Here is a 25,425-nt window from a genome sequence, read left to right as displayed (position 1 = left end):
AACCAAACGTGGGAAAAACAAACTAACAGTGTGCAGGAAGGTGCTGGTCAGGATTCAAACCTATCGCTGCGCTGCTCATTTCCCAATCAAATATAAGTTAGTTGTAATCATAAATGTTTCCTTTTAAGATTCCTTTAATTATTCATAAGTAGAAGATTGTACCCAGTGCAGTTCTGCCTCTAACTCGATGTGCAATACATCGAATCACAACATCAGCAGTGTGCAACAAAGGGCTGCTTGGATGCAACATGTAGTGATAGTCGTGGTAAGATCTGATATTTCTGCTAGTGAAAAACATGAGCAGAAATAAAAATCTTTTCATTAAAGATTTTTATGCCAGTAATGTATTTGGTGATTTATATGGACCTTCACTCCCTAATCCAAGACCCGATATGGATCAGGGAGACCAAGATTAGATGAAGATCGAGTGGCGCTGATGGTTTGCATCGTAATGATGATAAATACAAACAGCAGTGGAGGGACACTGGTGGTTAGTTTCACTCAATACTATAATTACAGTATTCAACAATAATTTATTTTTTTTTTTTTTTACTCAGCTGTTTGTGTCTTGATTGAAGAAGATGTTAGACGGTTTGTATAAACTTATTAAAGGGGAGCCGGAATTTTTCACATTAGCAGCATTGGGTCCAGGTGATCCAAAGAAATATAATGGACAACCTTGTGTTGTGTCATCATCCTGAAAAAATTATCTATATTCACGACTACCGTGACAACGTGCAAACTTCTCTTTTACGTGCAGCCCAATGAACGGATGAAGTTCAGCTCAAATGCAGCTGCAGGAATGTTTTGCTCAAACTTTCTCGTACCAGAAGCGGTGAGGAACACGTGATGCTTTCCACATAAGCCACACGCACCGAGGCTCTGAGCCCAAGGCCTCGTTCGGACAGCCGTGGCTCGTCTGCGAAACGAACGTCAGAGTCCAGTTTAAGACGCGTAGAGCGGGACGGCGATGCCGGACTGTCCTTCTGTGCAGACACGTTAACATTAACACCACCGAGACCCTGGAGAGGCTTTAGGTTTCTTCCCTGTCGGGAGGCGTGTAGTGAGGGAGTCTGCTGAGGGCAGATGTTTCTCTGGGACTGATGGAATGTGTGCTGCAGCTTGTGCAATTGTCTCCATGCAAATCAGATCTGCTTTTGTGTTTCTTAATCTTGTGTGGAATTTAGCATTTGTAAGGTGTCCTGACAACATGCACCCCCCTCCGCCCTCCTACAGTGTGTGTGCGTGTGTGTGTGTGTGTGTGCAGATTCCTGCGTGCCTGGCCCTGTCTGTGACCACAACTGTGTGCAGAATAACAATGAGCCTCTCAGGCTGCAGCGAACTGTGTGCCTTTGCCCAGGGCCGGCGGTGTCCTGTCTAAGAAGGGGTTTAAATCCCCCCTCACCTCCGCATGAGAGACGGCGGCCTCTGACTAATTAACGTTGCAGTTTTTCTTTCTCAGCGTTGTGATGCATTAGGTCTCATTTTTCTGTGTGTAGAATGCAGGTGGTAATTCACCCCTTCATCCCGTTAACAACGCATCTGAGCCGACGTTTTTTTTTTTTTTTTTTTTTTTGTTTATTTTGTCTGCATCGGGGAGAGCCACCACTACGTCCTACGTCCAGTGTATTCAGACTTAACATGCAGCCTCACCTCTGTTTTCTGTGTGTTGGAGTGGTCTAGTCAAAGTCTGAACTTACATCAAATTGAGTCTCTGTGACAGGACTTAAACTGATAATCGCAAACCCTTGGAATCAAACTTAGCTGAGCTTCAGGAGGCGCTGGAGAGAGTTTGACTGAATGCAAGTGCATGCCACACTTTTCAGATTATTTGAAAACGGTAATGTGTCTCACATTTCATCTACTTTGCCAATCATGCCAAAGTGTCTGTAGATCTACTGCATAAAAATCCTATAAAGAACCCAAAATTAGTGATTGTTACATGAAGAAATGAGGGGAAAAAATGCAAGGGGTGTTAATATTTCTGGAAAGTTTTTCAGACCAAGTTTTTTGTTTTTGTTTTTAAAGTGCTTAAAAACAGGACCTGGTTCCCTATCGTATAACTATCCCATTTTAATAATTAAATTGCTCCATTTTTGGCAATTTCCTGACAAAAACAAGAAAGATTGTCTCTTTGTGTGCGGCGACAACGAGACAAAGCGGCTTCCCTGCAACGCAGGAAAACACTGAAGCGATCCAAAATGAAAACGTTTGACTCATCACGGCTCTAATTAGCTGTTCCAGCGCTCTCAATCAAATCGGTTTCATCGTGGATGGAGGTTGTTATCATCAAGAAAGCTGTGATTGTTTTAATAAATATGACGACTGCCAAGCATTGTACAAAGATTTGGCCTGACGCTGCGCCACTGACGCTTGGGTTACAATCTGATTAAAGGGTTATTTCTCTCTTTTTTTTGTGTGATTCGGGAGATTTGATCATATTTACTACAAAATCTAGAAAATTTGGAAATACCGAAATATTTATCGCACCTTCATTCTGCAAAGAAACTTCTACGTGTGTGTGTGTGTGTGTGTGTGTGTGTGTGGGTGTGTGTGTGTGTGTGTGCGTGTGTGTGTGTGTGCGTGCGCGCGCGCGCGCGTGTGTGTGACTTTTGGAAACCAAAGTCAGCAATCCGTTGAAGTCGTCATACTGAATACTTGGAACATTAAAATAGAAAAGCTAATAAGATAGATGGGGGGGTGGGGGGGGGAGTAAGAAAGCAAGTATAAAAAGCCGACTGCTTCTACGAATAAATTATTGATTAGTAAAATAGGAGTCTGATGTGCACTCGACAAAATGTAACATTTCAATTGTTGACTGTGCGTTCAGTGATTTTTGTGTTTTTATGACTTAAAGCACTACGAAATGCCTTGTTTCTGAAAGGCGCTATTGAAATTAAAAGGATAAATAGCTCTTAAAGAAACATTGCTTTCCATCTGCCTTTTTTTTCCCCCCCAAGCGTCTCTGCGTGAAGGCCTTAAAAAAGGTAAGGCAACAGGATGAAACATTCTTTCTCTTTCTCTCTCTCTCCTGGAGAACTGTGCAGGTCATGCATATGTATTAACAGCCTACCGTCTATCTACCCCCGTCGTCTCTGTTGTCACATTCGCTTGATTTGTATGTGGAACCCCCACCAGAGGGCAGACCCACGGCTCGGCTGTCTAGACACCTTATTTATGGTTGTTTGCAAAAGGTTAAGAGCGCTCTGTCTCTCTGAAGCAGGAAGACCTTTCTGTGCCGAACATGTCCTCCTGAAACGTGCGTCTCGGACAGATAAAGGGAGAGTGAGGACGCATTTTTGTGGCTATTTGCGAGCCTGACGTCGACGTCCCCTCTGCAGCCCGGACGGGGTGAACGTGGAGCACTTTGTTTAATTTACACGTCCACGGCGACAACAGCTGATTACCATGGAGAGGGGAGGGGAATTATGGGAACTAGGGTGATGTCATCGGGGTAAAAATGGACATGCTGCATTCTGACACGCAGGCGGCTTCAGCAGAAGAAGCCCGAAGGTCCACCTGAGATTTTTGGAATTAAAAAGAAGAAGAAAAAAGAAGAAGAATAACTTCTTGTTGTTACTAATACAATATTTTAGCTCCCGTTAGTTCAGCACATCTCTTCTTCTGTGGATTGCTGGTGAAAATGGTGGCTAAAATTAATTAAAAAGAGATAAACTGAGGTAGATTTTAAAAGTAATGACAATCATTCCCACTAAAACTGGAATAAAAAAGGATAAATGAAATAGTGTTGAGGTTCATTTAGAGCGGTTTAATGAAGGTTGCTGTTTTGAAGCCAAATCCTAAAATAAGGAGCAAATTTGATCAAATTTAGTTTTTTCTTGTAGGTACATTTATAAGGCCTCGGCGTTCACAAATATTTATTTTTCTATTTCCATTTGTTTTACTTATTTTTTCAATTAATCAAAGTAGCCTTTAGATTTGCATTTTACATGTCAAACCTATGCAAGAAAAAGAAATATAATTTTTTTAAATTATGTAGTTAGGAAGTGAATTGGCTGTGATAATTAGTCACCTTCATTATCCAATAAGTTTAACTGTTTAGTGTCATCTAATAAAGGATCCTCTAATTATTTAATAGACTTGCAGCTTCTCTTGCAGTATGTAGGTAAATCTTTAACAGTGTCTGTTTTGACCGCTGGACAGTGGTTGGTGCTGAAATCTTCTTCCTCATGTGTGCAATAAACTTTTCCAAAAAACATGCATCTATTTGTGTTGTATTAATTTTACTTGTATATTTATGATGCTAGCTTGCTAGCTCACTCTGTCTTCCAGTGAATGATGTTAATTTCATTTTGCACATCTCAACTCTGAGCCGTTCATTTAGATAGTAAACTGTCATATGACTTGGATATATTAAAAAAACAAAACAAAACATAAGGTTCAGAGATCATTGTCTTCTTCAAGCTGTCTTTTGCCGCAAAAGTTTCCAGTAAATTACTTTAGTTGGTTTTGTCACAAAGTTTTTCTGGTTCCTTTGGGTGAAGCGTCTCAGATTGAGATACTTGGGGGAGGGAGGGTTCTTTTTGCCAAGTGTAAATTTGGATTGTAGTTGTTATGAAAGCAGTTCTGATGTGGAAGCCCTAAAGAGAATGAAAACAACATCCTAATGCCATACTTGCGTTCTGCATGTGCAGAAATTAAAAACATGAAAACATACTGAGGAAGTAAGAGAAATGAAAGTATAAGGACAAAGGCCTGAAGTTTTTCTTTAAATGTGTGTGTGGGTGTGCGTGTGTGTGTGTGTGTGTGTGTGTGTGTGTGTGTGTGTGTGTGTGGGTGTGAGAGAGAGAGAGGGATTGTGTGAACGAGCACCCTGATTATCTTGCTGCCATTGATATGGAGATGTTGGGTTGACAGAGGTGGGAGGTCACCATTCCTCACCTTGTAAAATTTGCCTATCTAGGTTGTTTATGGTCACTTTTCATCTGTGAACCTCTATGTTTTTATTTGTTAGCCTTAGGACAAATAAAAGAGTTAAGTGTAAGTTAGTATTAAACTGGTAATGATTAGGATAAGAGCAGACATTAGGGGCACTAATGGATTTCCTTAAATGATGGAAGTCAATAGACGTTCTAATGTGGCTAGAAATACAAACTTGTGGATGTGTGAGAGACAATCAGAGAGGAGGAGGAACGTTGCTGTACTTTATTATTATTATTATTATTATTATAGATGTTACCATGAAACATTTTTGAAATAAAACAAGGTCAACTACACATTCAACATTTTTGTTTTTGTTTCAGTTTTATGTTCTTTTTACTTTGAGCTTTTGTGTTTTTATTTTTATTTTTTTTACTTTCAGTTTTATATTGTCAGTTGTTTTTGTGAGTTTTGCTTTCTGTTTTCTTCACTCACTACATTTTCTTTGACTACATGTTAAGTCTTGAAACAGCAGAATAAAAAAAGCCCACATCAGATGTTCCTCCTATCAGCTAAAAGCTTGAAACTGTGGCTACAACTCCCACAGCCTTGCCAAAACGGGATAAGCTGCAGTATTCAGATTTCCTCTCTAATTAAAATTGTCAGTTTACGTCTCAAGTTTAATTGGAGCGGGTCAAATCAAGCATCTTTATATTTTTTTTAAATGATCCTTGCATAAATGTATTAAAATCAAATGTGCAGCCAGGTGAGTGTTTCATGTTTATCTATAGTTATAGTAGAAAAAAAAATCTGCTCTGACACAGTGAATATAGACAATTTAGAGATATTAATATATCTAAACAGCTTGATTAGACTTTATCTGAAGGGTTTTTGTCAGTTTTTCCAGTCTTGCACTTCACTCTTGTTCCTAACTCCATTAACGTAAATGTTTGCCAAACTAATGGGATAATTCAATCCAGTCAACTTTTTTTGTGAAGCAACGAAATGGTTGCAGCAACTTCTTTATGACCTGCAAATTTTACATTTAATTCTTTCTTCAACTTAAAATCTCAAGGTTATCTGCTCTTCGCTTAGTTTTTAATTCAGTGGGAATACTTCTTCGCGATTGTTTATGTTTGGATCGCCTGCAATCCTACGCCGACGTGAATAAGTCACGCAGATGGAAACTCTACACACTCTTATTGACACAGTGACACACAGACACTTTGATACCGCCTCCTTCCTGTTTTATACATGCTCTCCTTTCTCTCAGAGGTTTCCACACTCCGAGCCGTTAACAGAGGAGCCTGGTTTTATTGGAGGCCTGCTGCAGGGAGAGGACAAGATAGCAGGACGGAGTGAAAGAGGAGGACAGGGTGACAGAGATGAAAGGAAGGAGGTTTAAAGAGAGGCAGGATTTAAGAGTAGGTATATGAGCGCGGGGAAATAAAATGTGCTTTTATAGTTTTAGTCTCAGACATTCAGTAAAGAGGCGCTTAGTTTTAGCTCTATTTTTAAACTCATCTGCCGTCACCGACGTCTAGTATAAAAACCAGGCTGAGATTATACATTAAAGAATGCATATCAACCGGAGTTTGTGTGCACAAAAGTGAAAGGAAAAAAGGTGGTTGAAAATCATTAAGCCTCGTGAACGCTCCCCCATAAAAACACAACACAATAATGTTACGTGGCAACTTTTGAACCCTTATCCTGCACTTTAGCTTTGTGAGAAAAGGCATCAGCACCACATGCAGGACTGTGACTTCGCTAAATAAATTGCTTAGATCTTTATCTTTGGGTTATCAGATGAAACAATAAAAACACAGGAAGTTTAGTGTGATTCCTTTTGATGTGCAAAGGTACCTCACTGCAAGCCCAAAGAACCCAGATGGTTGTAACATTCTTGTAGTTTAGTGTTGGTGGATAAAAATATATTGACGCACGGATGGAGAACAAAAGGCTTTAAATGTATTTTTATTGGGTTTTGATGCAGTAGACTGACAAAAAGCAGTGCAGAAAAAAAAAAAGTTTTGTGTCTTTTTCCATCTGTTTTCAAATTGACTCTGACAAGTAAAGCACAACCTGAGGCTGCTACCACCATGTTTCCTTGAGTGGATAATTTTCTGACAAGCTTTGTTAAGCAGGCTCTTTGAACAATATTTGTTTCTTTTTATTTTATTTACCTGTATTACCTGCCCCTTGGATCTCTGCAGCTCCTCCAGAGTTGCCCTTCACAGAACTGCTGTCGGATTTATTTTATATTGACTCTTTTTACTAATTTGGTCACCTTTAAAGCCAGTAGGTTGGAGCGGATTTAATTTATGGCAAATATAGATGCCTCGTTGTATGAATGCGCACCACACTTTTCAGATTTTTTTGAAGCCAAATCCTAAAATAAGGAACAAATTTGATCAAATTCAGTGTTTCCCCTGAAGATTATTTAACAGGTGAACCAATTTTTGCAAAATATTCTCTTTTTTTTTTGTTTTTCCACTTCCTACATTCGGTCTGTTGCATGAAACCCCAGCAACAGACATACAGGTTTACATTTAATGAGAAAAATGTGACAAAGTTAATGGTTATTGACACTTTTGGAAGACATCGTGTGTCTGTGTGTGTGTGTGTGGGGGGGGGGGGGGGGTGTGCGTGTGTGTGTGTGTTTGTGGATATGGCTGAGCTCCTTCCTGCAGAAATATGATGCATTACATCTGGAACCTGCTCTGGCGTTGCCATGGTTACGCCCGTCACACTGACATGCTCCCACAGCGCGTTCAAACACACACTCACGCTCACACACGCACACACATACAAAGACCCACATGCACACTTATGCAGGCACAGTGGTAATGAGAGACCCAGAGACTGGCAACATGCCAGGCCAGCCTGAACACACACACACACACACGCAGACAAACACATACTCTGTCTCTCTCTCAGCCTCCCCCCACCTTGCACTGGAACATTCTGAGCTCTCAAACGATTCACATCAGGCTACTCACGCTGTCCTGCCTTTTACATCTGTGAGAAAAGAGCAAAAAAAAGTTATTTATGAGATTAATTGACTTTGAGAAATTTGCATCATCATCAGACCTTTGAAACGCTCAAACGAGGGCCGCAAGTGAAAGCCTGGGAGCTTCCCAACAGGAAATAAACAGGGAGTTTTGATTATAATAATGTATGGTTGCAAGTGCCAAAACTTTTAACAGAACAAAGCCTTTCACCGTGAGGATACGGCTCTCTTCTCCTCTCCTTTATTTTCCCTGACTGTTCCCTCCCATCAGGCCATTCTCCTCTTTGTCATTCACACTTTGAAGTGCATTTACGCTCTCTTTCTGCCTCTCCGCCAGCACGAACAAAGGGCCAGCGTTGACTCTGTCCATGACAATGGTTCTCAATGCTATAGACCCGTCGCAGGATGAGGTCACAATCGCCTGCTGTACTTCCTTTTTCCCCTCTGGCTGAGGTGGAAACAAAAAGACAAAAAAACGGCAACATTCCTGCATGGAAGCGGAGCATAAAAATCATGGGACTTTTGAGAATGGAACGCAAACAATCAAAAACTCTGATAGGGTGTCGTGCACACGGGCGTTCTTTTTTTGTTGTTGTTTTGTTTTTGTTTTGCTGAGAAATGATAGGCATTTGATGCAGATGCCTTGATTTTGGGTCCATATGGGATATATATATATATGTATTTTTAGATCACAGATAGTTTTACTTTTTAATATGTATGAGGTGCCTTACTTCCCAGAAAGGCACCAGCTTGGGGGCACTCTAAAATATTTATTTATTTATTTATTTATTTATTTATTTATTTATTTAAAATTCTCTGTCACCTGCACATGCAAGCATATTTTCTTTTGCCATCCATTTTTCTGAAGGAGCTTCTACAGTTCAGGTGTGTTCCCTAAAACTTAATGTGGTCACCATCATTTTCTCAAAAAAAAAAAAAGTGACTCCTTTGAACCATCCAAGCATCTAAACACGCTCCAGTTAAGGAAACAGATTAATTTCCATTTATTTCCTAAGTCTGGTGTGGTTAATAAAGTGATTGGATGTCCAAATAGACACATTTTGCCCACTTCCTGCACTGAATACCCATTCAAGATTTGATATAACATCGTATTCATCACAATTCTGATTCTTCTCACATATTGTTTTGTTAGAACCACACACTCAATGAATTCTGGGAGATTTAAGATTCCATTTCATTAAGGTTTATCAGAATAAGATGAGGTTGAAGACAAATCCAAGCCACTTCTTTTAGATTCTTTAAATGTAGAACACGAATATTTTGTTCCACTTTGCAAGTATGACACCGTCTTAAAATCCCCCGTAAGGCAACACTTCCCAGCTTTTTTTTTTTTTTTTTTTTTTTTTTTGAAAGTTGGAGGTTAAACAGATGAAACGTCTTTAATTTTCAAAAATAATTTCTCCTGATGCAAGCAAACATTTTGCATTGGAAGGAGTTTTGCATGCCTCTGTCCAGTGTTTAAAAAAATTATATAGGGTATATATGTACAGCAGAGATGACAGGCTCCTGCAGTAATAAATGGCTACCACCAGGTTTGAATCACGCTTATGAATATTAAACAAGGATGAATTTAAAATAGGCGATAAATCTGAATGCATTATGCAGACACCGAGCACACTTAGCATGACTTTCTGCTGATTCAAAACCCGGTGCATGTTTGTGACCATAAATCTAAACAATTCATAAAAAAATACTTGAAAATACTTAATAGGACAGGATAAAATGGGGGGTAGAAATTGACAAAATAAAAGGTAAGAACTCCCAGAACCGATAAAGGCAGGTGGTTCACAAATACCAAAGAATTTTATTTTTAAAATTTTAGGAGGCTTAGTGTTTTAATTTACACAAATAAGTTCAAATATTCTTTAAAAAAATGAACAAAAAATCTGTGACCACAGTTGGTATCTGATGCCTGAAGGTCCTGGGTTTGAATCCTGCTCTAAAACCTTTTGCCTATTAGGTCAGTCGCTCTACCTTTGCATTAAAACACAGGGAGACATTAAACTCTCAGTAAGAAATGGGCTTGTATGTTGTTTTTGCAAGCAGTCTAATCTGTATTTTTTACAGCATTTACAACTTCTCATTTGACATAAGTCACATAATTACTACCAAACTGCACTTAGAAAGAAGAGGCCTCTAACGTGCAGTAATCACACTGAAGGAACCAGTAGGAATATAATGTGACGCTTCATGCATAAGCAGCGCGCACGCATGCCCACACTGTGAACGCCGCAGCTTATGAGTGTGCACGTCTGTACGCAGGACAAGCCTATTACTACTTGACATGCAAATCTTTTTTCTGACCTTCTTCTGTCTGTCTCATGCACCCCCCACCGCCCTGTCTTCACATAATCTCCCTGTTTCGTTTTCTCTCCTCTCTCTAGCTTCACTCTCTTTCCCGATACTTTTCTTTGCAGAAACTCAGGGATTCAGCTCAAGATGCCAACGTCAGTGGAAAGCCGTTCATTAAAATGTTTATGGGAGAATATATGAGGGCAGCGGGGTTGGAAATGGTTGATGAATAAATACAAATATTGAAGGCCAAACAATAAAGTTTCAGTATTTAATGTATTCCAGTGGCCATGTTGCAAACTTCAACTAACAGAACGTATGAATTTGGTTGGTAAAGCACGACGCTACTTACTGTAACATTTTATGCAGATGCTTTGAAATCGATTTGAAGAGACGGACCTGAGAGTCGTTGGATTTATCTGACCAAAATCTGCTTTTTTTATGACAAACATTTTTCTCGTGTTTGTCCTCCTTGCCGCCAGTAAATATGGACATATGTTTCTGCCTTATGTAATTGTTTGTCAAAGTAACCTGGTTTTCCTCCTGCATAGTGCGTCGTAAGTGTGCGTGGGCTTAAAGGAGTAAATGATTAAACTCTGACTCGCTGTGCATGCAGTCCTCTTCCTATCTCGGTGACTGCTTTATCGAAGACCCATTACCAAAGACTCGAATCCCGATAAAACTGTTTATTATTCTTCAGCTTTTTATCATTTTAATTTAATATTTACAGAGGCTTTGTGTTGCTTTTTGGACTTTTACTTGGAAACTTTAACGCAAATAGAAAAAAAAAGATGCTCTATGTCCTGTTTGCCGTTAAGCTGTTTGGTCTTCTCTATTTCTCCACTGTTTTCTCATTCTGTTTCAACTCTGTCATACGTTTAATTCAGTTTTCAGCCCCAGATGACACTCGTCTCTTTTGTGCATCTTCACAATCCACAAATTAATCCTAATATGAGAGGGAACTCGCTGCAGAAACGCTGATTTGTAACCGTCCCAGAATTGGAGCTGGCTTTGGCAAAAGATGACTTGCTAACAAGAGGCAGCTGTTCTGAGGGTATGAAAAAAACTCTTGTGTCATTTATATGTGCAGAGCACACAGTGAAATTGGGATATTTTGTTTCCTGATGGACTTCTAAGCTTTGAAGTTTGTTTGCATAAATGTGTCAAAGTGCCCCCAAATGATCAGTCACCATGTCAGCACACTATGCGGTGTCCTTTCCTTTCTAGTTATGTGCAGCACACAAACACCGACCCAGACAAGATGGAAATTTATTCAAACCTTTATTAATAAAATACAAGCATAATTTGGAAAGAAAAAAAAAGAATATCAAAATATCAAAGAATATGTTTTATCTTATCAAGCCTTGTCCTGTTTTCTTTTAAATGTAATTGCAAAATAGACAAACGCGTAACATCTTTGTTGCTGAGTGTGTGGCTTTTAATTAGCTATGACTTTTTCCTCTCTAAGTGGCATTTCAGCCCATGTTGGCACAAGACGTTTACCTTCGTTCTGGGGTTGATGCGCATAATTTCTTCTAAAAGAAGCTCATCTCTGGGACTCAGAACGCGTCTCTTCCTGACTGGACATTCCCGTGTGGTCTCGATTTGCGTATAATTATTTGATCAGAAGAAAATGGCGCCGTCAGGCACCTGGAAGGTGTGCGAACCGGATTTGTCCCTGGATTTTCAACAATAAATACTCTATCAGGTTGGCTTCCAATTACTATGAGTGAACCTATCAGAAGCTTGTAAAGTGGTGGCGTCATCTGGGATTTCCCAAATTTGTAAAAACATATAGTAACCTTACTTTATGTAAACTTCTGACCCAGTCATGTATAAAATGTAAATCCTTGTCTACATGGAACATGCTAGTGAAACTGGAACAACTGTTTAATTTTATTATCTTTTTTATTAAGCATAATAAAATCCTTCCTACATCTAAATTCCATACTTGCAACAAATTTTCAATCAATTTAACTATTCATTGTATATTTTAAAACGTCCGTGTCGCAAACAACTAGTTCATAATCTAATCTCTGTGTCTTTGAAGCTTGGTCAAATAAAACCATTACTTGGCAGCAGGCAAACGCTGCCTCTTGCTCTTCCTCGCAGTCAAACACACAGATAAGGGAGGTAATTTGCGAACAAGGTTGGGGGTTGTTTTTGCAATTGCTGGGTCAATGGTCGTCGCTTTCCACACGCACACACTCGCGCGCACACACATCACTGTTCTCTCCTGCAGGCAGCAGTGCGCATTGTCTCCGTGATGAAAGGTTTGCAGATTCCACACACTTTGTTTCTCTGTTGTTTTTGCATATTTTTTTTTCCTCTTACATAACATTCAGAGCCAAACATGGATATAAGAGAAGAGCTTGTGATCAAAGGAAAGACTTTTTTTTTTTTTTTTATCATCTTTTATATGCAATTGTGTGACAGATTTTTGATGTTTCCCTCTTCCAGGATGCATTCTTTGAAGCCAAGGAATTTCTTAATAAATAAAGGGCTTTAGCTATCTTCCCAAGAAATCTGTTCCTGGCAGCGGAAAACTTTGGAACGCCATCAGTCATATCTGGAAATAGTGTGTGTATAATCCACAGATCTAAATAATGTTGATAGCAACTGTGCTGGAAGGTTCTTTTAAAATCCTGGATGCAGCATCACAACGGATGTGTTTATTTTACGCATTTTTTCCATTTCGTGTGTCGTTACCAGACGTTTCTGGAAAAATAACCATGTCTGTTTGGACTTTGGTCCAAAGCACCACAAAATTTAACCCAACAGCAAAGTTAAGAAACACAAAAGCACTACTAAATTTCAGGAACATTTCCAGGCCAGAAGAGATGTATAGTCCCTTCACCAAGTTCTAGGTCTACCCAGGAATCTCCTCTTGTTAGTATGAGCTGGGAAAATCAGATGATTAAATCACTTCTTCACAGTGGCTCTTCTTTGAACTTTCCTCAGATGATAAACCTCCAACCATTGTATCAAAAAAAAAAAAAATTCCTTTGCTTGTTTCGCTCTTGACCTTTCTCCCACAACCAAAGCCAGAGGCGACCCGAGGCCCTGCCTATGCTCTCCAAACCAACAGGGGGAACCCAAGAGCACTATAATCACTACAAATTTTCTGCCACAATCCAAGAGCACACATGTTCAGAGTTAAGTTGATTTTTCCTAAAATATCAAAATCATACTGAGGTGCATTTGGGCAATATTAACTTCTTGGCTTTAGAAGCTACAACAGAATTTCCATTAGAATAAATAGCTAATATTTATATTTCCTGTAATAAAAAGCTGAGCCCCTTCTCTTGACCACTGACTGTAAGGGACAAACACCAATATCCCCAGCAGCATTTAACACAGTTAAAAACTACAATTATAGCTCTGAGTGGCATCTGTCAAGCAACCAACTGCAGGCGAGCTACATGAGTATGTAGCCCGACTAATTAATTGGGTTATACCATTTAAATTGTTTTATTCAATATAATATATATATATTTTTACTACAATTGGACTAACAAAGATGTGCTACAAATAAATTATTGTAAATGTGATATACATTTGCTAAAAAAGTTTAGCAGAAATAGGAGAAAAGGTGATAAAAGCAGTATATTATTATATTATCTATGTTAACCATGGTGCTGTTATTATTACCTGTATGTTCAAGATAAAGCCTCATCCTGTGTCATTTGTTTATTTTATTTTGCTGTGGTAATTTTGTGTTTCTTGCTCAAAAAGTAATTGCATTTTAAAGACCAGCCTCATCTTCACACCAGCCTCTTAAAGAGGAAAAAGAAATTTGCATTCTTTTTCAGTCGCTCTGTCTCTCGATACCATTTGGCTACTTTTAATTGTGTTTCACTTCTGAGTGAAGAGGAAGTGGTTATGTGTTTCCTGCCCCGTCTCCCCTCCTCCAGCAGAACACACAGAGAGAGAGAGCCCGGTGAGGTAAACGCAGATCTCGGAGGGGAAAGCAGAGCACAAGCGAATGAAGAAAATGGCGATCACGCAGGATGTATGCTTACCCTCGTAGATGCTGCAAACGCGTTGAATTTCTTTAGCCTTACAGTCGGCTTTCCTTTCCACTCTGTTGCACTTTATTCTTCAAAGAGGTGAGCTATCCTGTACGGTGTTTTTAATCTCTTTTTGTCGAGCTGGTTCACTGGAGGAGTGCGAGGCAGGGAGACCCGGGTCGCTGTTGTTTGGCTAGCCTTGGCTGTTTCAACGTAGCTAGCTCATGTACTGGGCGCATTCGTGTAGATGTATTATTACTTCTGCAGTTTATGAACACAAGGTTGAGTTTTCATGCAGCGGATACTGGAAATTAAATGGTGTGAGTAACGTATTTACACCAGGAGGCATCTTGAGGTTAACCTTGCGCCAACTAGTACTAGTTTAACCCCTGTTCGACATCTGTGCGAACATTACTCTCAAAAGAAGTTATTAGGTACATTGAAGCAGTATTTCTTGCGGATGTAGAATTTATATACAAGTAAAATATTATAATTAGTCCCCATGTACTCTTTATTTTTCAATTTATTTAATTTAGGTTACTTACATTTGATACGATACAACACCGGCTAGCCGCTTAGCAGCATTAGCTTCTAGCGTTAGCAGTAGCTAATTCGACGACGCAGTTACAGTGAACTGCTGTTTGGCATTTATGCAGCTTTTATTAGGCACACGGCTGTGCAAATATAAAGCGGAGCTTTTTATTTAGCGTGTTTACGTTAGTTGCACAATTTTTTATGCTAAGATTAACTTGCATAGGATGTTTTTTTTTATTTATTTTATTTTATTTTTAAAAATCTGCTCATGTAACGCCCTCTGTCGGTACGTTAGCACCATGCAAACTGTGCAGCTAAATGCCGGACCCCCGCTCTGGTAGAGATGCAGCCATATTCGGCTGAAAACGTTCCCTGATCAGACAGCAATCGTAAATGCAGCGGCGTTATCAATTACGTGCATGAGAATACTTTAATGTTCAGTGAAGATTTCTGCATTTGGAAGGACCGAACAAACCCCAGGCTCGGGAGAAGCCATGTTGGTTAAGCTCTAACTCGGGCAACAGCTGAGATAATGGCCGATCAGGACCTGAGCTGTAACTTTGACCTACACACACTCTCTGTACATTTTCATTTTCTCATTCACGGTGACGGGCATTTAGCAGGATGTGTGTTTTCCTGCTATGCTGTTCAACCTGAATTTCCACGTGTCTTGAAACATTTTTTTTTCATGCAGAATTGATTGTACACGTTCATAGACACTGAGAATATGTCTTCATACCCTGTCATGATCTAGCCAAACAAATTAGCATGCGCTTTGATTACATTAATTTAAGACAGTAACAGTATATTAACACAGATATAACTTAGTGGGAAAGTTTTAGTTTGGGGTAGCGTTGATTTGAATCTTTAAGCGAGTAATGTTTTATCTTTTCTTTATATTTCAGAGATTTGGAATTGAAAGCTGTTGCCACCAAAGAAACTGAAGCATCTTAACAGGTCAGTGCACCATCATAAACGTACACACATCAATACAAGTTCTGCCAGTATAGACCATAGTTGGTTTTAAGTCAGTAGTACTGGTGAAGAATATTATTTTTGGTAGATGGATATACAGAAACTAACAATTTTAGAGACTGTCTTGCTCTGTGCTATGAATACCTCACTTATGTTTGCCATTTTAAGACTGTAAAACCATTTATTATTCATATACTCACATAATTATTTATACATATTTTTATAAGTAAATGTTTTTCATGAAATCTGGAGAAAATTGGTAATCCTTAATGCTAAAAGCTCACATGTAGTTAAAATGTGCACTTGGTACGTAATCAAACCTGGATGGGATGAGCGGCCTCCTGCAGTTTGGGACCATTGGAGTCAAATGAGAACAGCAAAATGTCGACCAAAACTATAACAATTATAAAATGACCAGCACTTGTTGTAAATTGTTTCAGGAAAGCAGCAAAAATAAGAAATAAATCTCAAAGCTTGATTTCTTTTCTGATTTTTTTTATTTTTCTTTAAAGATCTGAAATGTGTTTCGGTTTCTACCTCAAGTGGAGGATAGATTTGCACATGTACATTTCAGTATTTGGTAAAAAAAAAAAAAAAAAAAAAAAAAACCTTGCTAGCTGTTTCTCTCTATAGGTGATAAAGAACTTGTCTTTGCCACGCAGAGCGGCGTGTGTTTGTCTGGGATGGGCAACCCCTGCTTATGCTAGCACATGCAGTTCCGTTTGAATTGAATTGGTGGGTCTGGGTCGGTCCGAGCTGCTTGTGCTGAGTAAGCTTTGCTGTTTTAAAATCGCTAAATGAGAAGCCAGAATCCCGATGTTTTGTGTGGAGGGGTGTTTGTGCAGCTCTTTGTGCTCCACATGCAGGCAGGCACACAATGAAGCAGTTTAGTCACCTTTTCTTTTTTTCTTTTTTTTTTTAAGTGACTAAATTTCTTCAGGAAACTTCTGTGCTCTCACTTTTGTTTTCAGGACATATTTGTGTTTTTTTTTTTTAGTTCTTGGAGAGTCTGTGTACATTGAAATAATACACAGACTAGAATCAGTGTTTTGGTTGTTAAGTAAACCCTGTAATGCCGGTTTGGTTGGTTGCCATGCTACTTTGTCTAATAGTTTCTGAGCACTGGAACATTTTTTTCCCAGCTGGAAGTGTTATAAGGACATAATAATGGGAGACAGTGCGATTAATATTCCAGGGTGCTAAAAAGGTTTTACTACTTTTCTCAGACTTGGATTATTGTTCCCCAAGGTCAGCTTAAAAAAAGTTTTTGCATTTGTACATTTTTAAATGTGTAAACTTGATGTTAAATTTTTCTAACACTAGTTTCTCCCAGTTGTCTAATTTTTTTTCTTTCATATTTCTATGGTTTTATATACGATCTGTTTGGACATAGAGTTAGACTCTACTGGGATTAATAAAATAATCCAATCTATGAAAAAAATCTGAACAATTCTAAAAACCTAATTTTGAGCTTTCTTGCTTGGTTGCCAGATTTTCCAGATTAGGTCTTTCAACTTTCTGCTCCATTTTCCTAAAAAACCTTAATGAAACCCAAAGCTCACGCTGCCATGTTTATATTTTGATATTGGCGTCATAAATTACCAAGATAAGCCGCTTTACTGCGTTAGTGGCTACGAGGATCGGATAGTTCATCGTTGCCCCTCGGAGCCATAAACCACACCCAGGTGGTTGTGAGATAGAAGCGAGTCAGGCACAGAAACGGAGGGTTTGTTGCAGTTAGTTGACCCATGCGTGCTCAGACAGGATGTGAGCCACAGAAATGCAGTTTTGCATAAACAGGTTATCAAGCTGTCTGGCTCTGCAGCGACTTTATTTGAATCAGCTTTTGGGAAACGTGCTGATGTTTTGGAAGGGCTTTCTTTGTTGTTGTTCTGTTGCACTTTTAGATTTTATGCAAAATGTGTTCTTTTTAGTACGAAAAAGTGTAAGTATCTTGATATAAATATAACTTTTCTTCAATGAAAGGTCAAAACCTGCAATGTTTGCACCCCTGCTCTTATATAGATTCTTAAGTCCTAAAAAAAGTTTATTTGCATATTTTTGTGGTGTGGTAAATTTTAAATCAAACTTTAAATCTAAAAATGTACTCATTGCTCCCCTGAAAGCCACACAGTGTGGTTCCTTTCCCCCCTTTCTTTCTTTCATTAATTTATTTATTTTTTAGTCTGCGGGATCATGTTGCCTTCCTTGGGTTACCTTGACCTGAAATGAACTGCTCCTCGTTTTGGCTCCACCAAGCAGATACCGTTCAGCTCGCCTAGAAATGTCACATGTTGCTCTGCAATAAAAGCCTTTGGTGTTTTCCTGCTTGTGATAAGGACAAAAAAAAAAAAAATGCATCATCCATTAGTGGAGTACGTCTGCCCTGCACGGGAGCCTCGGCTGTTTGGGCTCCACGAGAACGAAAATGATGCAAATCGATGAAAACGATGTGCAAATTAGCCACGCGGCCACTCTGTGGTGTTTATCAGGGATGGGCGCGCCTTGCATTTGCTTTGAAAAGTTTCAGGGCGCTGCCACTCCAGAGCTCAGTGGGATTGTAAGCGGTTCCCGGTCCAGTTTGTTTAGATTGGTGAGACAAATGAGCGATGAAGCCATGTGAAGTTTTACAGTAACTGATGCAAGAGTGAACCAGTTTCTTATCGGCAAAGAAGTTGTGCGTAATAGTGAAAATGAAACTGTAGATGTTTATCTTGGGTTTTTCAGATCTGAAAAGGGATTTAGTATGTTTCCCAATGAATGGGATATTTAATTAGAAGCTCACTTAATGGTTGTAGTTAAAAGTTATCAATGTTTTGTTTTCTTCCCTCCAAAGAGCTTAAAGTGGTTTAATATAAACTCAGGTTGAGTTATTCCAAGCTGGGGAAAGCTGCATTATTGTGAATAAATTTGTTTTACTTAAAGGTGGATCGAATCCTCGTAGAGTTGTGGAAGACGTGTATTTTAAAGGAATATTCCCCTTAAAAAAAGCACAGATTTTGCCTGTAGAAGTAACAGGTTTACTTGTAATCCATAATGTTCCACATTAAAAAAAACATTAGGTTTATGGCGGCTTTTGGAAATAAATCTTACTAAATTTGTTTCTGTGTGTTTAAACACATCCTAACATTAAAAAAACATTTTTTTTAATTTAAAAGATAAAAAAAAGTTATTTTTAGGGTTTTTTAGCAAACATTCTTTAAACATAAATCAATTAAATCACAGTTAGTTAGTTGCTGGGGTCTTAAATAATCTCCCCAATATGGCCAAGTGATGGGCCATATTGTACATGGATTTCTCCATGTATAATAGTGCCGTGCTTCCCCCGCTTTGCTTCTTTCGACTGTACTTGTTGGGGGAAGGCTGATTGACGACCCATTCATAAACATGCGCCGTCTATAATGTGTATGGATGCACTGCAGGGGGGCTCCCCACTTGTTCTTATGTAAAACCACCCACTGAAACTCTTCACGGTTGGAAGTAAATGGTTGGTGACTGTTCAGGTGGGGGGTTGAAAACGGGGAGGTGAAAGAAAAAAAATCCACATCTGGTTGAATTCCAGCTGATTAAGGGGAAAAAAACCCGACTGATTATTGAGAACATGTTGACCAGAATTAAAGCTTCAGTGAGGATTATTGTCGCTTCACACCAAAGAGATTCCCGGTCCAGATCTTGGCAAGGAATAGCAACAACCTCCCACAGCCACAAGCAGACTCCCGCTTTTACAACTTTAAAAGCGATGCGAGTAGTTTGTCTTTGCACCGACTTGGCGTATTTAACGCTGCCCACATATTTCTGCAATCCTCTCCAAATAGCATCCATATTGTATGATTTTTTTTATGGTGGAGCAGTGCAAAGAGCTAATGAAGAATGCATCAGCTGGCAGGCTACCAGAAGGCCATGCATATTGGGTCAGAGCTGGTTTACATTAAAGGTGGCATTTTAAAATTTTTTATTATTATGCAGTTCAGTTTTCAGGTCAGGACTATTAAAAAAGATGCTTTACAATTTCATAATCCGTTTATATATAGATATGTTTTACACAACGTGTGGCTTTTATTTTCAATTAGCCGCTCTGCTAATTTAAATGAATGCCAAATAATAATTACTGTTGTGGTTTTGGTGCCCGAGTTGTTTTACTATCAGCGTGTGGGTGAAGCGAAGATAAGTGCTGAGCAGTAATCTCATTATCGGATTAGCCTGCAGCCTTCTCCTGCCGGCGAAATGGCACACCCACCCGAGCCAGAGCATCTAAACTCATTCATTCTCAGAGGGCGAAACTGGACCTCACAGGCCACTTAACGGTGGATGTCATTTGAGGTCAAAGTGCACCAACACACCTATTAGCTCTCAGGATCTCGCTTCCCAACTTTTAGCTTGTAGCGACGGCTTGAGTAAATAATTAAAACTGAAACGAGGAAAATCAAAAACGATGAATCTCGTTCGACGGAGGGTAAAGCTTGTTAATGTCGTCTGCAGGGAACCCACCCAGAGAGGGAAAAACGGTGGATGGAAGAGCGAGAGAGACGGAGAGTTTGAAAAGGAAGGAATCCAGTGAGATAAAGAACTGGACAGAAGGTAAGGAGAAGCAAATAAAGTTGCGTTTTGTGCACCACGTCAAGGCCGTTTTACTGTTGTTTTTCAACCACCGGGAGGTTAAACATTTATGATTCTTCACACGGAATATTAGATATAGAAAGTACGTCAAAACATGCTCACGTTGCATGATCACACTAACCTTTTTAACACCTTTTAGTTGCGGCTCGCTGTGATTGGTGGTGCAGTATTTCTGATCCAGTAGTGGAGTGTGTTTACTCAGACTGTGCTGGTGTACGTTGCCATGTCACACAGTAGTGTTTTCCATTTAGATTGCTCTTAGTTTCCACTGACTCGTCTACTGTTACAAGGCAAGCTGTCACTGCTACTTCCAGCAAGGAAACTTTCTCTGACCTTGAAGCGTTTTTAATTCTGCTTTCCTTTCCATTTTTGGCCCATATATGTTGCTATAATACTTTTTTTTTTATATATATACATTTATTTCTGCCCACCTGAGACATTCTCCATAATTGCAACACAAAGTTGTAGCAGTTTTACATAGTAAATCTTGTTTTCCAGATCAAGTCAGAGTTGTGCTGCTGTTCCTGTACTAGGCTGTTTCCCAGTACAGAAACAGCCTTTGGGAACCACATGTGCACGCATGCGCGCACCTGTAGATGTTTAGTGGACGGATGTTTTTCGGGTGATGGGGCAGATAAAAACAAGATCGTCCAGTTTGGGGAAAATTGCAGATTTGTTTTTCATTCCCGTTTTCATTCATTTCCATACAGTCTCGGGTCGCAACAGTTCATCCGCTCGCATATTTTGAAGCCTGATCACTGCAGGAACATTTGGTGAAATTTTAAATTGAACTTTTGCTTTTATAGGTTGAAATACACTAATGATACACAGGTGTCCTGAATTTAAGTACAAAAAACAAAAAGATGGTTGGTTTATTTATTTCAATTAAAGCATTCCTGTAAAAGTTGGGAGGAAATCCACTCGGTCCCGTGTTTAAAATATCTCAAGAATGAAAAACAAACATTAACGCTGACTAATTTTAAACTTTTGGCCGAGCAGATGAGGCAGAAATGTGGGTGGGCAGGTTACTGTTAAATCAAATGGATGACTGAATAATGTACAACCCAGTGGATGATGACTCATACCCAAAGACATGAAGTCTGTGCTTCTGCGCACATTTCCCCCCGTTTCACAGCCCTGTGTGGGTGCCTCTTGAAGCCCCCCACGCCCCCCTCCCACTCCCACAGCAGCGAACTGCGACAAGTAGTCTTATCTGCCCCTGCACACGACAAAACTACACATGTAAGTGCATGCACGTCGTGCTGTTTTGATACGAGTGGCAGCCCCGTGTTCGCTTCTGTTCAGTCTCCCCGTTTTTATCTTTGGCGAATTGAGGAAAGTTGACATTTACTGAAAAATGGCGCCGGGTTGCTTGTGCTTCCCTGGGGTTTCTTTCATCTTGACGTATCGTTTCATACAGAAAGGTATTTGCTTTGTAGACGGAGACTTGCATGCGGCTCTTGACACTGATGTCATCTTGCTTGGACAAGCCCAAAGGAATGAGGAGTGGTGTTGAAGCATCGTCGTCATAACAAGAGCTGATTTAAGCGCCGGGAAACGCGTTTAAGGCTGATTTTTCTCAAGAATAACATTTTAAAATGTTAAATTACTCAAGAACTATAGATAATGGGAGGACTATTTTGGGTATGCAGAACTTGCTTTGTTGCTTTGAATAAAAGTTCATGAAACATAGCAGATATTTTGAATATTCACAATTGAATTTAACTTTTGTGCAAGACTTGAATTGGCGTGTATTAAACTTTAGCTGTTTAAATAAAGTAATGTATTCAGGTGTCTGGAAATACTCCATTTTGTGCCTCTCATTGTGACGGTATGCACATTTTATCACACTACCGCCTTAAACTTGCCATCAACGTCTAAAAATGACCCCCCTACTGTGTTACAGTTTTACCATCAAACAATATTTTAATGAGTTGCTTTTCATGTATCTAAGGACAGCTGAGCTAACTGGAAAATTAATTAGCACATTTCTTAACACACTTCGGAGCGAGTATTTTTGTTTGAGTTTCTTCAACCAGTTATTCTTGGCTTGTTTCTGCCTCGATGCCAATGTTGGCAAATTTCTTTGGCCAGAAAGTGTGATGCTTCAAATCGGCCTGTTGCATAGTAACAGTTGGATAATTCAAACGGTTTTGAAAAAAAAAAAGAAAAACAACGGATCCATTAGCAGCATCAAATTGTCTGGAAATGCTTAAATATTTTCAGTATTAAAATATCAACAGCTACATAACAAGATGAATGAGTTCTAGAGAATGACGAGCAACTAATGTCATATTATAGCACAAGTAGTGAAATATCTTAAACATTTATTGAAACTATGGCAGAGTGTAATTTCCTGTCCTTTTTCTCATAGTTGGTAATGTATCACTGTTCAAGCTTAATGTGGTTCAACACATCAGATTTCTTTTATTATTTGTGTTTAAGTTCTCATAAAATTCTACATCCGCCTCATAACTTTAATCTGATATTATAATTCTTGTAATTAAACAGTCGTAATGAGGTCCTAATATTATGTTGTGTAGTTGATTAACCTGATTTCAAAGTCCTAATAAAAAGAAGTTGTAAAACACTCTTGTCGAACAAGATGGCTGCCTGGGCGTTCTGACATCACTCAGAACTATGGAAACCCAAGAAGTGTGTTGCTGGGGAAAAAAAAAAAAATCTGGATTTTCCAAAAATTAAAATTTGTTGAATCGATACAATCAGTTTATCACAGAGCCTTTCTCTCTTTCTGACACGTTTTACTTGCACTGACTTTTCAAAACAAGGTTCTGCCTTCAAAAAGGCAGCAACGCGCAAATAAAGCAGAATATTCTAAAATAATAATAATAAATTCAAGTCATTATTTAAATACAAAATGACCATTAAGAATAATTCCACAGCTCTGTTTTATTGTGTGCCTAATAATGGAGATGCTACAGAGATGCCTGCTTCATTTTTTTAAATATTTCCAGAGCCTCTTGGTTCTGATGACTCACCCAGAATTACTAGCGAAGATAAGGCTTTGGCTCATGGTTATGTGTGGTTTGGTGGCATTGGTTATTGCTCACCGCACTGTATTTTACTGTATTTATTTATACAGCACTTATTGTATGCTGCAATTTCAAAAAAAAAAAAAAAAAAAAAGTTTATCTTTGCTGCTCAAACAAGGTTGCGCTGTGTTGCATCTGCAAACTCGGTGGTTGTCCACATGGGTTTGTTTGTTCTCTTATCGTGTTGGCTGGAGGACAGACTGGTTGCTATTTGAACTGGAAATGTATAAATAGGCCTGTGTGCTCCAAACAGGCAGAAAGAGCGAACACCCATTTTCTAACCTGTGGTCTAGAAGAAATAAGAGGCAGAGAGGCAAATATAGACGTGTCGTTCCAAACACTGGTCCTTTTATCCTGAAGCGATGTTTCTTTCTACAGCTGGCTTCAACACCATGTCCTTTTTTGTTTCTTGCTGTGTTCTGTGGTTTTTGCTCTATTACAAATCGTTAGCGCCGACCAAGCAGCAGAAACCTTTCAGGCTGACAGCTTTTTAAGCCTGGAGGATACAGTTACGATCAGCGATGTCCATAAAGATTCCCTTGAAATATTTAGTTGATCTCTGTAACCATCTACAAACTTAAAATAATGACTGATGGTCTCATATATGTAGGCACTGATCATGAGATTTTTTTCATTCTGCTTTTTTCACTTATTGTTTGTATTGTGGTGAGATATATATTGCTTTTTATTCTTTTTAAATTTATATAAAAAAAAAACACTTTTTATCATTCTCTTTGTTATTCTTTATTTCACCGTAATGTGTTGTTTTTAGGGCTGCAACTTTCAATATAATGATTGTTTTAGTGAGTTTATGATGGATAATAGATTAGTCGGATAAAAAAAAATTGGCACATTTTCAAGATTTTTCATTTAATATCTTCAGCCTTGTTACACATTAATAGAAATAAATTAAAATATGTAAATAAGCAAATCAATCACTTTTAATAAAAATTCAGTTGCCCGGAATGCAATAACATTGTATTCCCTTTGTGTACGTTTGATTGTTTGCAGAAAAGAAATACTTTCTACTAGTCTGATTATTTTTGGATTAATAGTTGGATAATAAAAGATGCTATTCAGATTAATGAAATAAATGTAGAATTAATGCTTGGAGATTTTTATTTTTGAGAATTTGAACCGGGTGAAGCTTAAAAATAAAAAGATATAAAAGATATTTACAATTTTTTTTTTTTTTCATCTTGAATGCAAAATGTTTATGTTTTTGTGTTCCTCTTTCAGGAAATGGCCACATTTAGGAGTCTCTGTCTGATGACGATTATTTCAGTAATAGATTAATCACAATTAATCAATTCAGCCTTAATTGTATTTATATTGGTTGTGGCCTGAAGGGCTACAGATGAAAACTAGCCTTTGTGGCTAATTGTGGCATATTATGCGACGCACATTGTCCCTTCTGAAATAAATTACAACAATCCAATTCAAGACAACAGAAGCAACCTGAGAATGTTTTTGAATAATCTGATGCTGAGACTCGTTTTAAGGTTGCATACATAATGTATTTAAGTGCAAATTGAAGGTCGCAGTTTCTCAGCGAGCGTCTTAGTCCTGCAGATGGACTCCACCAACCAGTTCCTGCAGCCGGTCTCTGTGTTGTCCTGTTGCCTCATTAAGATACCTGCCTTGCTGAACTTGTTCTGCTGCGCTCCCTCAGTAAGCATGACATGGCAACACAGGCTGGTTTTGGTTGAACAAGACCCACATATCCAGTCCTTGATATCCGAGTTGAAAGTTTCCCAATGAGTAACTAATTTTAGGCAGTAGCTGCGTAACATCCGGGGCTGTCACAGCTAGCATGCTGACCGAAACACGAGACAGGCTGGCGCTAGCTGGGGTAGCAATTACATAAAAAAAAAAATCAAACTACATAGGAAACTGATGTTGAAATGGGTTTCAGATACGCCTCGTCTTTGGTGATCAGTTTGGTCTTTTTGGGGTTTTTTCTTATTCCATTCTCTCAACTTAAATATTCATCCAAACAAAATGCAATCAATTTCTACTTAACATGTAGTAA

At 38.8% G+C, this 25,425-nt stretch overlaps 1 protein-coding gene across 2 annotated transcripts in view; it reads left to right on the top strand.

The window, feature by feature from the left end:
* The first annotated feature begins 13,960 nt into the window (after positions 1–13,960).
* The window catches only part of tnrc6a (trinucleotide repeat containing adaptor 6A), a 39,221-nt gene continuing 27,756 nt past the window's right edge, over positions 13,961–25,425 (top strand). Inside the window, exons 1-3 of one of the 2 annotated variants that reach the window (XM_014982657.2) lie at positions 13,961–14,313; positions 15,654–15,705; positions 20,203–20,301. The gene's annotated coding sequence lies outside the window, so the exon portion shown is untranslated. The remainder of the gene's footprint in view (positions 14,314–15,653; positions 15,706–20,202; positions 20,302–25,425) is intronic. The other variant, XM_088008227.1, reaches the window with a different exon arrangement.

Source organism: Poecilia mexicana, unplaced genomic scaffold (genome assembly GCF_051168715.1).
Source record: "Poecilia mexicana isolate PSO_F unplaced genomic scaffold, ASM5116871v1 scaffold_8, whole genome shotgun sequence".
Taxonomy (NCBI): domain Eukaryota; kingdom Metazoa; phylum Chordata; class Actinopteri; order Cyprinodontiformes; family Poeciliidae; genus Poecilia; species Poecilia mexicana.
The sequence above is the reverse complement of the archived record's forward strand: the minus strand, read 5'-3'. Positions and strand labels throughout refer to the sequence as shown.